Source organism: Solanum stenotomum, chromosome 12, assembly GCF_019186545.1.
Source record: "Solanum stenotomum isolate F172 chromosome 12, ASM1918654v1, whole genome shotgun sequence".
Taxonomy (NCBI): domain Eukaryota; kingdom Viridiplantae; phylum Streptophyta; class Magnoliopsida; order Solanales; family Solanaceae; genus Solanum; species Solanum stenotomum.
In genome coordinates, this window is record NC_064293.1 from 41457816 (window position 1) to 41475611 (window position 17796).

Consider the following 17796-nt stretch of genomic DNA (forward strand, 5'->3'; position numbering starts at 1 on the left):
AAAAGCAGATCATAAGGTATGTGGGGTTTGTTACTGTCGCTTTAAGGACTAAATACATCACATGCCTCCTTCAATGCCAGATTATTTTGGGATAAGACCAAAATAGTTATTTAATTTTATTCATTTATTTCAAATAATTAAATTTAAAATTTCAATGTATCATTAAAACAAAATTAGTTTAGTAAAATACATTTATAATTAAAATCTATTTAAGTAATATGTTAGATCAACAAAAATCAAGTACTCTCTATTTCTAATTACTTATCTATTTTGATAAATTAAGAAATGACAGATTTTATTTACCTATTATACCCTCAATTAATTACTTTGAAAAGCTAGAACTTTTTGAAAATCTTAAATTTTTTAAATTCACCACTTCATGATTAATAAAGGTAAAATGATAAACTTAATATGTCAATCATTATTTTCTTAATAGATATATCAATTTAAAAGTTGACAAGTAATTAGGAAGCAATATGAAAAAAAAGAGTGCAATTATTTTGTGGCCCTATACTTTCCTCTCTTTTTTCTTTGTACTTTGTTATAAAACTAATTAATGAGCCAATATTGATCTTTGTTCAAGTTGCAAAATTGTGGTTTCGTGAATTTGGAACATCTTGTCTCTATAATTTTCGGCGCAGACACCATCGCCGTTGAAAAGTACTACTTTTAACTTGAAAAATCTTTTTATCAGAAAATTTGATCAGAATAGTAAAATAATATATTTCATATTATTTTATTTTACGTTTTTTAATATTTTTATCCTTTTAATTTTAATATCTTTTAATTAAAAAATAAATAAAAAATCAGTTTATTTTAAAATAAAAAAGATATTATAGACTCTTTTTAATTTTCTAGTCAAATTCTGGCGAAATTTTCTGACCATTTAGCATTATTCTTAACTTATATTGAAATAATTATTTTCAGAAAAAATAAGACATGCTTCTCTCACACTTACCTTTTTGCCTTCTTCAATGGAGCTAAAGCATTAGTTATGACTTCAGTAAGACTCAATTAATTTAGCTAACATATTATATTTGTATTAAAAATTTACTTAATTTATATAAATAATTTATTTAAAACTAAATAAACTTATCTATTTTTCTTTTTGTTAACTAATAAAATTAATAAACTCAAATCTGTAGATTCGCGTCTACTATTGTCTCTATCTCTCTACCTTAGTCACAATGTTCAAATTTTTAGCATGAAGGGATAAGATTGCATATGTTCAAGTATTCAACCACAAGGCATAAGTTTTTGACTTTATAAGTATGAATATGTTAAACGTGTTAGCCTCACTTAATCAAATGATTATACTAATGATGAATATAATAACAAATTAATTGACGCGTGGTTGCATTAGTGATAAAGTCAAAGCAACATATACGAAATCATGTACGCAAGTATGATGGTAAAAATTACTCATATGAGAAAAAATGTATGGGAATTGTCAATTGCTTGCAGATTTCATTTAATTACCTGAGCGCCATCAATGCCGCAACGCCATGGCATAATTTTTGAGTGACATAATTGAGTGGTGCCTACTTTTCCACAAATTTTGCTATATTCCCACTCACACTTTTCTCTTAAAAATATCTTCTCAATTATATTCCTTTTTATTACTCCGATCTATTCGTTCACTTTTACATATTCACAATAAACCTTGAAAAATAAATTATATATGATGATTATTATTAATATTATAAATAATATTAGAAAATAATTATAAAAAATAATAATTAAGAGTAAGAGTAAAGCATAAAATAATTATTTCTTAGTATGTTAAACTGAATAAATAAATAAATTAATTAATATAATGATTACAGTGAATAGTAAGAGTGGTACGGGGATATAAAGTTCACGAAAAAGAGTAGTATTCTTCCTTTTTTTTATTGGTTCTAGAAGTTTCTTATATCCTCATTTTTAAGGTAATCAAGTCATCTCAATCGCCAAGTAAACACCTAATCTAGTTTGATTTCGTAAAATATATTGCATCATTAGTGCATAAACTCAAAAACTGTTACCCGTTAAAGTAATAGAATAGATTTATTTTTGGATATTCTTATACAGTAGAGTATAATGTATAGGGTTAAAGAATGACTTAGGTAATTTCACGAATAGTTAGTCAATTTTTATTTAATTATATATATATATATTTTTTTTTATTTTTTTTTTGTTGCATCAAAGTTGATTAATTTTTTTTTAATACAAAATCACTCAACTAATTTACTTAAGTATCACATAAAATCACTAGCAACTTTGACATATAACAAACACAAAAATCATATTTGTATGCTATAGCTATAATTTGCATAATTGCGTTTCATAGCAAACATAAATATGTATATTTCGCTATACATATACAAAAGAAAGCAGTTGTATATAATATGTTTCTGTTTCGGTATTCATATACAAAAGATCAATTGTATAATCTGTGTTTGTATAAAGCGAGAAAGAGAGAAAGGCAAAAGAGGGCAGGGGAATATTTATATTGTAAAATTATAAATGTATAGGACGAAGATATGTGTATTTGCATGTGTATATACAATTTTCTCTCGCTTTATACAAATAAAAACACAATTTATACATTTCTGTTTGTATAAGCAAGAGTGGCGAGCAAGATCTGGTAGAGGGGAGAGAAGAATACAAAAATATATGTATATATACAATTTTCTCTCGTTTTATACAAACACAAACACATTTTATACATTTGCGTTTGTATAAAAAGCGAAAGAGGTGAGGGAGAGAACGAGAGTGGTGAGCGAGATTCACCAAGAGAGAACGAAATAGCAGCATTTTGGTATGGGGTACAATTAAATCAAACTATGTTTATAGCATTTAATTTAAATTAATAGTTTGCTATTATATATAATTTTCCCTAAATTTTATAACCAAAAAAGAATCATTCAACTTGGACTAAATATGACAGCACGTCATTAAACAATCTTTATAAACCAAAAAGTCATTCCACTTGTTTACCCATCGTATAAAATATCCTTTATGTTTCCTCTAATGAATTATGTAATATTTAGAAAAAATTAAGTGGCAGTTAAAAAAAAAAGTTTAGTGATTTTTGTGATACTTGAATAAAATTGAGTATTTTTTTTTTGTTAGAAAAGATAATTTAATGACATTAATCCAATGAATGAAAGTTGAGTGATTGTTTATGAAATCAACCCACAAGACGATTTCACACGGAGGGAATAATATTAATTGTATTAACATAAAATGAAAAGAATTGAAACTTTCTGTTTTTTGATTAGCAATGAAACAACCATGATCATTTTAGGTACTCAGTCAAGTATTGACTTTCAATATTTATTTTACAGTTGCACTTGTCATAATCTTTCTTAGCAAATTGTGGGGACAATTTGCATATAATTAAAGGATTAATGGCAATTTTTATCTACGTCTTCTATTAAATTAAAAGAGAGTAGATGTATACTAGAACTTATTAATCATACATAATAATTCTCAAGAAAGCTACATGTTGCATCGATTCAACTACGTTTTCACTATCACTTGATATCAATTTACCGTTTCAAACTTCAATAATTTAATTGATGTACTTTATTTAATTAATTTCTCGAAAATATATATACTCAGCTAAAATAAAACTGAATTATTTGAGTTGTCTTTTGATGGATTTTTTTGCTTTATTAGGTAAAATGGAGGGAATTATAATATATTTTTTTGTATGTTTCAAGTACCGATTGAAACTAAAAAACGGAAATCATGGGACATTATAATTAGTTGGCCCCAACATAAGGGTAAAAAATAAAGCAGGTATAATTTTAAAAGGGAGAAAAAGAACAACTACTACTGGTAGATTCTCTATATATAAATTATTGATACTGTAAATTGTTTAATAAGTTGGTGAATCTTAATTATCAATTAGTTGGCAAACCATATTTTAGAATAGTGGCAATCACGAAGTACCCAATTTATACAAACTTTAACAAATGAAGAAACGGTCACGCGTAGTAATGAAAATTTGTAAGAGTTGTTCTATCTTTTGGTTTATATATTAGTTAGTTCCAATTTATTTATCGATCATAGCATTTATATTAAAATATCATGAAATATTTTAAGTTATGAATAATTTTATTTATCTCATTCCATACTAAACGACACCTAACGGATAGTAGTAAGAGAAAATAGCGTCTAGATTCAGAGGCGTGCATTTACAGGAGGGGGTCACCGGGTTCACGTAAACCCATGCTTCCCTCCTGAATCATATATTGTAGTGTTATATTTTTAATTTTGTATTAAATATAGATGTGTGAACCCAAACTCAAAATATCATATAATGTGATGATAATTGGGTGCACCTCTTAGTGAGGTTAGAAATTTAACTTTTATATCTATCTTGTTTTATTTTTCCTTCTAAAATTGGGTAACTCCTCTTTAAGTGGTATTGATAGCACTTTGGTGTTTAATTAATTAAGCATTTCAATTTTGGACTTATAAAATTCTGAATACGTCTCTGTCTAGATTCATTAGGATAAAAGTGCACTCCTTTAAATGGTAAGTTCGTATTCTAAACATAAACAAGCTTTTATAGAATTGTTAACAATGTGCATGCATCTATCTANNTTTATTTATCTCATTTCATACTAAATGACACCTAACGGATAGTAGTAAGAGAAAATTGCGTCTAGATTCAGAGGCGTATACAGGAGGGGGGGTCATGGGGTTCACGTGAACCCATGCTCCCCTCCTGAATCATATATTGTAGTGTTATATTTTTAATTTTTTATTAAATATAGATGTGTGAACCCAGACTCGAAATATCATATAATGTGATGATGATTGGGTGAACCTCTCAGTGAGGTTAGAAATTTAACTTTTATATCTATCTTGTTTTATTTTTCCTTCTAAAATCGGATAACTCCTCTTTAAGTGGTTATTGATAGCACTTTGGTGTTTAATTAATTAAGCATTTCAATTTTAGACTTATAATTTTAAATTTTGACTATTTTCAATAATAAGAACCTAAATTTCAAATCGATTAGATCCATATTTTCATAATAGTGCACCCATCATTCTAAAATTTTGGATACGCCTCTGTCTAGATTCATTAGGATAAAAGTGCACTCCTTTAAATGGTAAGTTCGTACTCTAAACATAAACAAGCTTTTATAGAATTGTTAACAATGTGCATGCATCTATCTAGGCTTAATGCATGTATCATCCTCTCTCACACATAAATAGTTGGCAAAAATACATAAATAGGGCGTCTCGACCATAAGGCCATTAAAGCAATCGCTTGGAGCCCTAATATTTTTGGAGCCTCCATTTTCTTCCAAATATGTATATATTGATATATTGTTAGAAAAAAAATCTCATATATTATAAATTTGAAAGAATTTTTTGGATAGAAAATATAATAATTTTTTTACCTCATTTAATATAGAGATCTTTGTAATAATTGAGAGACGGAATAGCGTGTAGTTAATTATTGTATCATTTCTTATGTGCCTATTTATTTTGTTTCTTCATTTATATTCGAACTATTACATAAACCATCATTATTATTCTTATATTTATTTATTTGTCCTCTTTCACTATTTATATTCTTTCGTTATTGAATATTCTAAAGTTTCTCAAACGTTCAAACTTTCTACATTATGCAAAATATATTGTTGTGTGTTTATAAAAAGATCAAATTTGATTTTTGGTATCTTCTTCAATTTTCAAACACTAAAACTAATCAACACTATTTTAATATCACTATATCAACTTATCAAATTCAGCGCAACACTATTTCAACATAATTATATAAAAATTTATCAATGTTTTGACTCGAGTTTTATTATTCTAAATTTATATTATATATTTTTCATTGAATATGTACATTATTTGCATTCTTACTTCATAAAATTCCTGTATATTCTACCTCTCCAGACCATATTTGTAAGATTACACTAAGTATGTTATAATTATTCAATTTATATATGTCAACTAAAAAAAATAAAGCCTCTCTGTGAAGTTTAGCTTTAGGCCCCCAAATTTGTTGAGACTGCCCTGTACATAAACATGACCCTTAACTTGGTGTCAACTGACAACTATATATGATCTTTAACTTTGGGTGTGCACAAATAGACACTTAAACTTGTATAAAATTGAACAAATAGACACATTCATCCTACATGGCAATGTTGTGTCCTACGTAGAGTCCTATGTGTATTATGCCATGTAGGACATGTGTATCTATTTGTGCACACTCAAAGTTAGAGGGCATAATTATTTGCTAAAGCCAAGTTAAGGAACATGTTTATGTATTATGCCTAAATAATTTTCTTCAACTATTTTTCTTTTCTCTATCTAGCTAGCTATATGATGATTGATGAAAAATATTGGAGCCTCGAATATTTTCTTTTAAAACATGGAAAATATATTCGATGGACATTGAGCTATTGCATAGGAAAGGAGGTTTTACTTTGTGCGCACCCAAAGAGTAGCAGCTACAGGTTTTCCTTGTAAGAAAAAAAATAAAAATCGATGGACATTGATGTAACATTTGGTTACACAAATTGCAATAATTGTACGTGATCTAGAGATGGCATTTCTCCCGATGAATTTCAATTGCGTATTGCTTAATATGGAAGGCATTGCGAAGAAAAAGTTAAATATTAATTACTACTTTTGTTTCAATTGATATGACAAGTTTTTCTTTTTAATTCGTTCCAAAAAGAAATGGAGAGAGTAATACTAATACATAGACACCCTGACATATCATATAAGAGTCCTTTCTGGAGGCAAAAGCAAACAAAAAAGAATAGGTGAAAAGTTTGATAAATGCATTTTCAGTTTAGTGAAAGGATATCACAATTTTTCAACTTTAATTTGCTGGCAGCCGGCAGGTATTTGTAGGTACAAAAATGGTCCATTCTGAAAGAATAAATTAAACAAAAAGCAGATTCATATTAAGCTAAGCAACAAAGAAGGAAAGAGATTGAGAAAGCGAGATGAAGTGTAAATTACTTTTCACATCTCTAAACACAAAATCTTCTTTGGACTCTGCGAAAAGTAAAAAAAAAAAAACAATTTTCTTCTGAAAGAACTTATTGCTTGAAATTATAGTTTGCTTATGAAAATTGTGTCGAATATATTTAGCAATTACTTATCGTACTTCATTATGGAGAGAATTAGTACAATTTTGACATCATTCTGCTTCTGATGTTTCCAAGAAGCATCACAAGCAATGGCATATTTGAAAGGATATCTTTTGAACACAGGGTAAATAAAAACAAATTAAATTCTGCCATGAAAAATGAAGAAGAAAAAAACAGATTTATACTTGAAAAATTATGAACACTTGGTTTCTGGTAGAATATATTTGTATTCCTCGAACATTATCTACCAATTCTCAATCAAAGTTCAGCTGTATTTTCTTTTTTCATGATCACATTCTTACGAGAAATAGGACTACAAGCACAAGAATGTCCAACTTTATTAATTGGGAAGAATCAATAAATATATAGACTGTTGTCTAGTTATATTGTTTTGAGTAATCCTCAGCTCATGGCATTATGTTTGAGGTTGAGTTATTTTTTTTTTATGGTATTAAAGTCACCTTTTTCTTGATTTACTCAATGTTAGGACCTGGGTCCCCGTCATATATATTATTATGTTGTTTACGCTCCAAATTGTTTGATGTTAGATTGTCCTGTATTAGTTGAGGGAATAAGTTGTAATCTCCTTAAATATATTTACCAATCTGATCCCTAAGCAAAAAAAAAAACTCAAAGCTTTATAGAGATAGAAATAAAAGCAACAATACAAGCATCAACATTTTGTTCTAATAATTCTTAGATTCATGAGAAATTGATCTGAATAGTAGTAACATATAGGAAGAGTACAAGTGACAAGATATGCTTTCTTGACGTATATCATTTTGTCGAATCAATAAACTTCAAAAAATAACAAATATATTCTTTGAAGAATCAAAAGCAAACATGTCATGAATTCATTCCTAAACAGAGTAACCAAGATCAAAGATCAAGATCGTATGGGATACTTTTTGGGATCCATTTATCACCTTGCAAAAAATTGCGAACAGTAAACTTAGACGCCTCTGTTTTATCAATGACTTTGGACCATTGTACTCTCTTGCTAGTATCAGAGCCTGGTCCCCTATTATTATACTCAGCCAAATATATCTGCGTCACTTGTGGATTTTCACTCCACCCTCTTGGGTCAATGAAGTTACTAATATAACTAGACATAATTACTGCCTTCCCTCCATTTTTCCAAGGCCAACCTAAGAAACTTTCCACTTGTGTCTTGTTAAAATTTCTTGTAGTTGATATGTTACAATTCTGAAGTACTAACCCCGGATTCGAAGTAATGCTATCTGCCCCTGGAGCAAGTATTCTGACTCCTTGTCCATGATTTGGCGGTCTTGCTTTAAGACGACAATTTTGAAAAATAGCACGTCCGCTACCAGTGATAAAATCGATTGTACCAAAAATTAAACATTCTCTGAAAAATGAAGTATCTGAGGAAAAAATTGTATCCTGGCAACCCAAAAAACTACATTTATAAAATGAAGCAAACCCTTTAAATGGAGCAATTGTTAATGCAGCTGCTTGACCACCTGCTGCTCCAGCAGTATTTCTGATTGACAACGAAATTCCAATAAAACCACTGCCGTATACTTCTGTTCAGTCAAAATTATATTATAACGTTGTTAGACGCTCGTTGATCTATAAGTTGAAAATACGTACGATTAATAGAATTAATTACCTAATGTGGCGGTGTTAGGCGTTGGATATCCTTTACTGCTTTTACTTGCTGTAATTACTGTGGCGTCCATACCATCACCAACAAGGGCTATATTTGGTTTGTCATTCGGAATAGTGATGTTTTCATTGTAAAGTCCTTTTTTGACATGTATAAAGTAGGTTTTTGAACTCATTTTTGGTGCTGCATTTAACGCTTCAGTGATTGTTTTGTAATCGCCTGAACCATCTTGTGCAACTGTTGAATCGAACGTCATACAATTCACTGCACTCCACCAGAGCATCACAATTACTGTCAAAATTACTTTGTCTTTCCCTTCCATCGCCATTTTTTTCCTACATTAACAAAAAATAATAATAATATTAACATCCAAAAATTTAAATAAATACAAACTAGATAATTGAATGCTAGTAATTTACAATGTGTTTGGGTTCATTGAAAAAAAACAAGTAATTTTCTAGCGATAAAGCATTATCATAAATGTTTTCTACTGAATATGTTTTTGAAAAATATTTTTCATCCTTAGTGTTGAATTGCTCTAGTCCATCCTAAAGTGCCAAATTTGATTCTCAAATGGTTTTTTTGTTTCTCCTTTCCTTTACCTGGGCTTCACCCACGATAGTTGACGTAGTCTAAAACTTAAAAAAATCTCAACAAACATTAGATCTAAATTCATAATAAAAACGAAAATCTCAATAGTTGAATCTATTAAATTTAAATTATAAATCCGTCTCTATAATCCTCCAACCCTAAAAAAATTGAAACACACATTAAAGTAGATAACTGATTTAGTAGAGAAAAATTCACAAAAAATGCTAAAGTACTAATATATCTGAACTAATACTATAGGAATTGCAGGGATAGAGTTCTGAAATAATTAGCATTAGCTTACCACGAAATTAACAAACTTTGATGGATGCTTATGTGAGTGTATATTCAAAAGACAAAAATAATTAATTGATGATTAATACATTGTGAATTTACAACTATAAATGTGATTATGAAACATTTGTAGGTGAAATATGAAATTGCATAGGCTTTCATCTTCATTATATAGGGGCACAAATGATAAAAGTCAAATTAATTCATTAAATATGGAATAATTATTTTTATTTTTAGATGTAACGGTTTAGATGCATATTACATGTTACTATAAAGTCAAACTTGCGAAAGATTTAGTTTTTAAATTTTGACTGGTAATTTCAAAGTGGAATATTTAACATTAATTACCTAAGTAGGTGAATTTATATCTTCGAGTTTTAAGTAGCAACTTACAATTAATGGGTTCATGTGTAAGGACACATATTATACATCTTTGACAATGAATTTGGAAATCTTCTTAAGTTTTAGGAATAAAATCACATATTTAAAAACCACATAGAAACTATTATAAGTCGTAATATTAACAATTCAAATTATTTTAAAATAAATTAAAAAATTACGATAAAAAATAAAGTTATTTAAATCATAAAATCTGAAAACTCACATTAATTGAGACAAGTATAGATTTAACCAAAATTCGGAATAGTAGAAAGACCGAGGGCTAGTGTTGGCGGTAGAATAGAAGGCTTCTTTCTTACTTATTTTTTTTCTTTGGGGGGAGGGGGATATTGGGTTTTGGCTTATAGATTTAGAGCTCGTTTGAATTCGCTTAAAAAGTACTTCGTATTTAAGTCAAAAATAAAAAGTCAAACTGAAATTAACTTTTAAGTCAAAAATAAAAAGTCAAACTGAAATAACTTTTAAGTAAAAAATTAAAAGTATGGGGAGACCTATTTTTTATTTTTGACTTATTTTAAGTCAATTTTGACTTTGTCAAACATTTCCTAACTTATTTGAAGTCATTTTTTACTTATTTTAAGTTATTTTTTATATTTGTCAAATACTTCAAAAAGTCAAAAACTGACTTAAAAGCAGGTTTGACCAACTTTTAAGTCAAGCCAAACACCCTCTTACTACATTTACATACTCCATTATTATATATAGTATTGTTAGTTTGTTACCTATACTGTTCAAATATTATTTATCTTATCATTAATTAAGAGTTTCCTACTATATATTGAGGAAAATATATATAGTATTGTTACCTATACTTTTCAAATATTATATATCATATCATTAATTAAGAGTTTCCTACTGTATATATATATATATAGTATTGTTACCTATACTTTTCAAATATTATGTATCTTATCATTAATTAAGAGTTTCCTACTATATATTGAGGAAAATATATATAGTATTGTTACCTATACTTTTCAAATATTATGTATTTTATCATTAATTAAGAGTTTCCTATTATATATTGAGGAAAATATATCTATATATATGTATTTTTGCTATCAGATACACTCAAATAAGAAAAGAAGTGAGCAAAATTTGTTATGTATCCCAGATACATGTGAATCTATTTGGATGAAGTGTATCTAGAACAAATTTCACCTGATTTTTGTTGAGAATAGAATTAACCAATAAAAGTGTGTTCTCCCTAAAAGCTTAATCTTTTAGATAAGATGATTACACACTTCAACATAGTATCAGAGCGGGTAGAGGTTTCTTGGGATCGAATCTCACCGCCACCCATATAAAAAAATAAAAAAATCAAGTGTTTGGCTCATGAAAAAATAATCATACCTACATGTGAGGAGGCGTGTCAAGAATATAATTAACTAATAATAATATATTAAATTCGTGATGTAACAAACTAGAGTGCATCTAACTAATTATCTCCTAAACTAGTAAAATTTTTATATGTTTCCCATTGTTTAATGTCAATTTGGGTCATACAACTTGGGTTACTTTACAAAGTAAATATAAACGGAATTAATGAAAACGGGCCTGACAATTGGGCTTGGTGAAAAGGTAAGTGTGGGCCAAAATTTGTTACTCTATTTAACACAGATACAACTTTTTTAAAACAGAAACTTACATAAATATATCATATTAAGAAAATATTTACCATTTATAGCAATTACATTATTTTTTTCACTTGATTACTTTTAATATATTTATAATACAATTTTAATGCATATTACAAAGAACAATTTATTATTCACATATAATACAAGTTTTTTTGCTAGATAGTACATTTATCACACATTTTAATACACTTATAATTCAATGTGTCAATTTCTTACCAAATAAGCATACTATATTTAAAAAACAGTTATAATACATATATATTGCATACATAATTCACTTTTAATATTTAACATAGTATATCTATATATTGCTATAAATGATAATAAATAAAAAAGTATCGCTAAAATCGATAATAAATTATTAAAAGGTATCAATCCAAGTAATTTTTCCTTTTTAAAATCTACATAAAAACGTTTTAGCTACTTTGTAAATATTACATTAATATAATTTGGGCAAATTAGGCCCTTCTGCCCTTCTTCTTCTTCCTCTGTTTCTTTTTTAAAAAATCGGCTTATTGCAAACGTAAATCATTTCGAGATAAATATATATATCATACTCAAAACTTCAATAGGATTGCATATCTATAATTTGAGACGTTTGGAGGTAATTTCAAGTTGATCGTGAATGAATAGTCAATGTATATTTTATGTACAGTTAAGTTAAATTCGATTTTTGAGTGTATCATAATGTATAGTATGTGTATAATATATAGGTATATGATATTGTATAGTCAATGTATACTTTCTATGACTTTTGACAAGCTATAGTCTATATTGTATATATTTGAAATTAGCTCCTGATTCGAGAAATACGCTACTAACTACTTTCGAATCATGGAAAAAATTTAAAGAGAAGAATCGAGGGAGAAACATAATTGTACACATTTTGTTATATGTATAAAATTATGTTTCTTCATATTTTTTTTGTTAATGACTTATTTTTCATATATTTAAAATTTTTTACAAACAATAATATATATTAAGTATGATATATAATATAATGTTATGAAAATAAATATGATATACTATATATTTAGATATACTCAGTAATGCTTCCTTACTATTTAGGAAATATTTCATATATGGCAAACGGATTTTATGGAATAACGCTTTATAGATATAGTTTACATAATTACATTTCATGGGTATAATTTAGTTTTCTATGGAGCTTTAAATATGTATAAACCATTTTTTGGGTTTTAAATTTATACAATATTTTATTTTTTTAATGAATGAAAACATGAGCACTAAATACGGTAATAGTAAATTTACATAATCCCGTGATTTAAGTTAAACGTCCAACATTAACTTTTTTTCCAAAATAGAGTTCTACAGCAATAGAAAGACGATACCAATTTGTTTCCTCATACGACTGAAGCATCAGATTAATCAATTTTTTTGTATATTCAACGATAGGTAAAATTTCTTTGAAAGAAACTTATGTTTTGAACTGCAAGAGATTATACAATTGATTTGTATAGCGTAAACATTGAAATTTTGAAACAATTTTTTTCTGTTGTGTTGATTGTAATGATTTATAAAAAAGAATTTTCTATTTTCCCTTATTTATACAATATTATATAAATCCTATATTAACAATTTCTTTCTAAATTTTTGTTCAAAAAATTGAATAAAAAATTGAATGACACGATTTGTATATATGAATTGATTATATTGTATATATGTGAGAAATCGTGTAAAATTCTTATACAATGTATATGTATAATTAATTATATAAAATTCATATGTCAACTGTATATATGACAATCGTGCATGATTCGACAAAAAGGGTGTGCTGTAATTTTTTAATATTTGGTGTAATATGTTTGTGTAAGGTTTGTATATTGTACCATGTTCATACTTTTGTATATATGTATAATTACATTCTTTTATACAAAACTAAAAGTTTGTATAAATAAACTATATTTGTATTTGTATTTCCTTTGTATATATCTATATATTTTTATGTGTATTAGTATGTGTATATGAATATGGTACTTAAATATACAAATATACAACTGTCTCAAGCAATTTTGTATATACTACCTTAATATACAACTCACTATATGCATTACCTTCAAATAATTTGTATATAATTGATAAAATATACAAATTACAATATACAATTATGATTCAGGCATAAATTGTACATAGACTTCAAGTAACCTTTTATATAACTAACAAAATATACAAATAAATAATACAAGTGTGATTTAAGCATGAAATATACGATATACATATATCTATATACAAATATGATTTAATCAGAATATATATATATATATACACACACACGAATATACAAATATCTATCTAAAATTGTGTTTGAAGCAAATACATGATGTTCTTTAGATTTGTCCAGATCTGATGAAGCAAATTTGATCTCCTCTGAATCGTTGTTTATGACTTTTCTCTTACTTCCCCCTTCAACAATTTTAATGTCGCTTGCCTTCACATTGGTGATGACTTTTTGAATTACAATTGAGTCATTTTTTTTCTTGGATATCAATTCTTCAATAGACTTTTCATCTTGAACTTTTTTAAATTTTGCCATAGATCCTGCATTGACCCCAAAATTCTGAGTTAAAATCGATCGAAAAAGAAGGTGGATTGTCAACAACTTTGACATGCAAATGGTGTACCTCTCACTATCCTCTTAGATGGAGAGGAATCATCCATTTTGTTTTTGTAAACTGATAGTTTAATAAGTAAGAAAGAAATTTTAAAAAAAATTATCAAAAAAGTAACAAGCATAATACATATATAATTGTTGAAAAAAAAGAAGATATTCACCCACGATTTTGACGGTTATCTGCGAAAAGTGAAAACACTATTGGAGGGAGAAGGTGAAATTCGAATTTCAAATTGAAAGTGGAAGAGTGATTTTAGGAGAAAGATATGGAGTGAGAATAGGAGAGATAAATTTGATTTTGTATAAAATTATATACAAAAGCATATAAAGGGCTTTGTTGGTTCGGTATACAAAGAGGTGGTGGGTCCCATTAATTATGGCAAAAATCTGAAACTATATTTACTGACAGTAAATAAATTAAATTATACCCTTATTAACTAATAATCTAGGGATGTTTGCCCGCGTAATTTTCCCTACTAATAAGTAGTCTTTACGAGGATATAAAATTTGTAGGGATTAAATTGATTATATTAAGTATTGTTCTTATTTAGTCGTATTTTATTAAACACAAAAATATGACCGATCATATTTAGTTTCCTCATCATTTACAGAAAACTGTCAATTTATATAGATGGACATAAAATATCGAAAATTGAATTAGTGAATTGAAATTTTAGTTATTTGGTATTTTGGTATGGTATTTGAAGTAGAATTTTAGAATTATGGTATTCGGGTTTGGATTTGGTATCAGACATTAGTACCATTTGGTATTCGATTTTTCCCGAATACCAAATTATTTACTTAAGGAAAGTTATATATCATCATATCCATTACTCATTAGTACAAAACCAAAGAGAAAGTAAAGAATAAGCATGAATAATCTAAATACAAGTCTTTTAGTTGTATCAATTTGCTTTTCTTGATGTTTTCTTACTTGTTGATCTTCTATTATATTGTGTGTCCACATAAAAAAATAGAAATGATTGGAGAAATAGCATTAACATTGTAATACAATTGGTTATAACTTCAATACGATATTATCGAATATTGTACCAAATCGAAGTTTAATTTACTCTTCCGAATTACCAAACCAAAATTAAAAAAAATTGATATTTGGTATCTACTTTTAACTACCAATTACCGAATTACCAAATTCGAAATTTGAGAAACCCGAACCGAATACTGAATGCCCACCCCTATATATATATATAGTGGATCATGTAATTTAATTAAGGGAAAACTATATAAAAGGGCCATAAAATCCAAAATAATTAAAAGTTCATACCCAAACCCAAAGTAATTCCTGAAATACTCATTCTCTCATGAATAATTACAGCTCATACCCCATTCATTAAAGTTGATAATTTTCACTTAAATGATACTAAATTAGTATATATATATATATATATATATATATATATATATATATTCGTATCATTAAGATTTTTTGTTCAGAAATTACTCGTTAGTCAATGATACTATAAAAGTATAAAGTATATGTATATTGTTGTGGTATCAAAAAGGTTCTTGTTCAAAAATTACCCATTAGTCAATAATACTATAAAGTATATATTATGGTATCATTACGGCTTCATGTTCAAAAATTACTCATTACTCATTAGTCAATGATACTATAAGAGTATATATATACTCTTATAGTATCATCGACTAATGAGTAATTTTTGAACAAGAAACATTAATGATACCAATACAATATATATATATATTGATTTAGTATCAATCAAGCAAAATTATCAGTCTTAATGTATCAATACAGTATATGATACTGATTTAGTATCAGTTAAGCGAAATTATCAGTCTTAATGATACCAATACAATATATGATATTGATTTAGTATCAGTTAAGCGAAATCAGTTGGGGGTATATAGTGTAATTATTTAGTGAGGTATGAATGAAACGAGGTATATGTTGTAATTGTTTTGCTTTTATGTGGTATTTCCTTAGTTTCCCCAATTAATACTTCCTTCGTCCTTTTTAACTTGTCAAATTTTGACTTGACACACCTATTAAAAAAATATTGATTGGTAAAGTGAGTTTACCATTGGAAAAATTTCGCGAATAAGCTTACATATACTAGTTAATTACTTAACATAGTTATAGTTTGCCTTAATTACAATTCATGACCTACTTTTAGCTATAATTACGTGGCTCAATTTTTTAGTTTTATATAATTTGCACGTTTGTATAATTCGAAATTTGTATAACTTTTGTATAATTGTTTACATTTTTTATGTTTGTAATTGTATAAATTAATTATTTCAAGTTTATACAAAAATAACTGAATTATACAAATGTATCCACGAATTATACAAACCAGCGAATTATACAAATCTGCGAATTATACTAACGAGGCAGCTTAAACTGTAGCTTCAACTCATAAATATGCAAACTATAATTATGGTGCATAATTAAGTTTATTATAGTGACTATTTGCGAAAGTTCCTCTTTACCATTTTACTACTATTAATTGATAGGGTCCCAAATAAATGAAGGTATAATTGAAAAAAATAACTTCTCTTTTCTTGATTTGTCAAAATGACGAATAAAAAGGTATATCAAATCAGGAAATATTGACAAGTTAAAAAAGGAATGGTGGGAGTAGTTGTAGATTATGAATTACTTTACTCATTCATGTCTTTATGAAAGTTCCCCTTCTATTTTTTATTTACTTTTCAAAACATTTTATATAGGTTTTTTTTAAAAGGGAAAATTATAATTATAAAATATTTAGGAATATATTGTGATTATAGTAAACTAGAAAAAAAGGAAGATGATTGTATTATATATATATATATGATAAATACAAAGTAAACTAGGAAAAAACGATCATTTTCTTCTTTTGTTTATTTTAAAAAAAAAAGTTAAAGCTTCTAGAAAATTTGCAGTGCTATCTTGCAAGTTGCATGGAACTAGAAAAAGAGAATAAAAGAATTATAATGGCTCCAGCTAATTAATTCCTTTAATTATGGAGATCTTTTTGTGTCGAGGGGCTGCATCTTTCTAACTAACTAAATATTTATTTTGATATTTAATAAGGGGCCTGGCAATTGGCATCATGACTTAACGCACTGTTATTTTGATAGATATTTATTTGCACTAGGAAAAAACTAAATCAAATTAACAAATTATGATTAAATAATTTAATATTTTGAGAATACATACTAATTGATCATTGTTAAATAATGTAAGTCTACGCATATGCGAACACATCGAATTCTTCTTTTGGAATATTAATATCGATAATCTGGTGCAATTAAGATTTTATCATATTATTATTATTACGCAAGATTAAAAGGATTCGAAAAGATATTTCAGTATATTTTTTCTTTAGTAATTTTGTCAAATTTTTGTTTCTTTTATCGACAATTTGACTATAAGATGATGGCCCCGCTGAATATTTCTGATGCAAGTAATAAAAAGGTCAAACACTCAAATTATTATTAATTAGCCCGTAGAGAAACAAGACAGCCCAT

At 27.2% G+C, this 17796-nt stretch overlaps 1 protein-coding gene across 3 annotated transcripts in view; it reads right to left on the bottom strand.

Annotated features, from left to right (window-relative positions):
- Positions 1–17796, bottom strand: part of LOC125847672 (uncharacterized) — a 126383-nt gene that overhangs the window by 32683 nt on the left and 75904 nt on the right. The gene's annotated exons all lie outside the window — the stretch shown is intronic.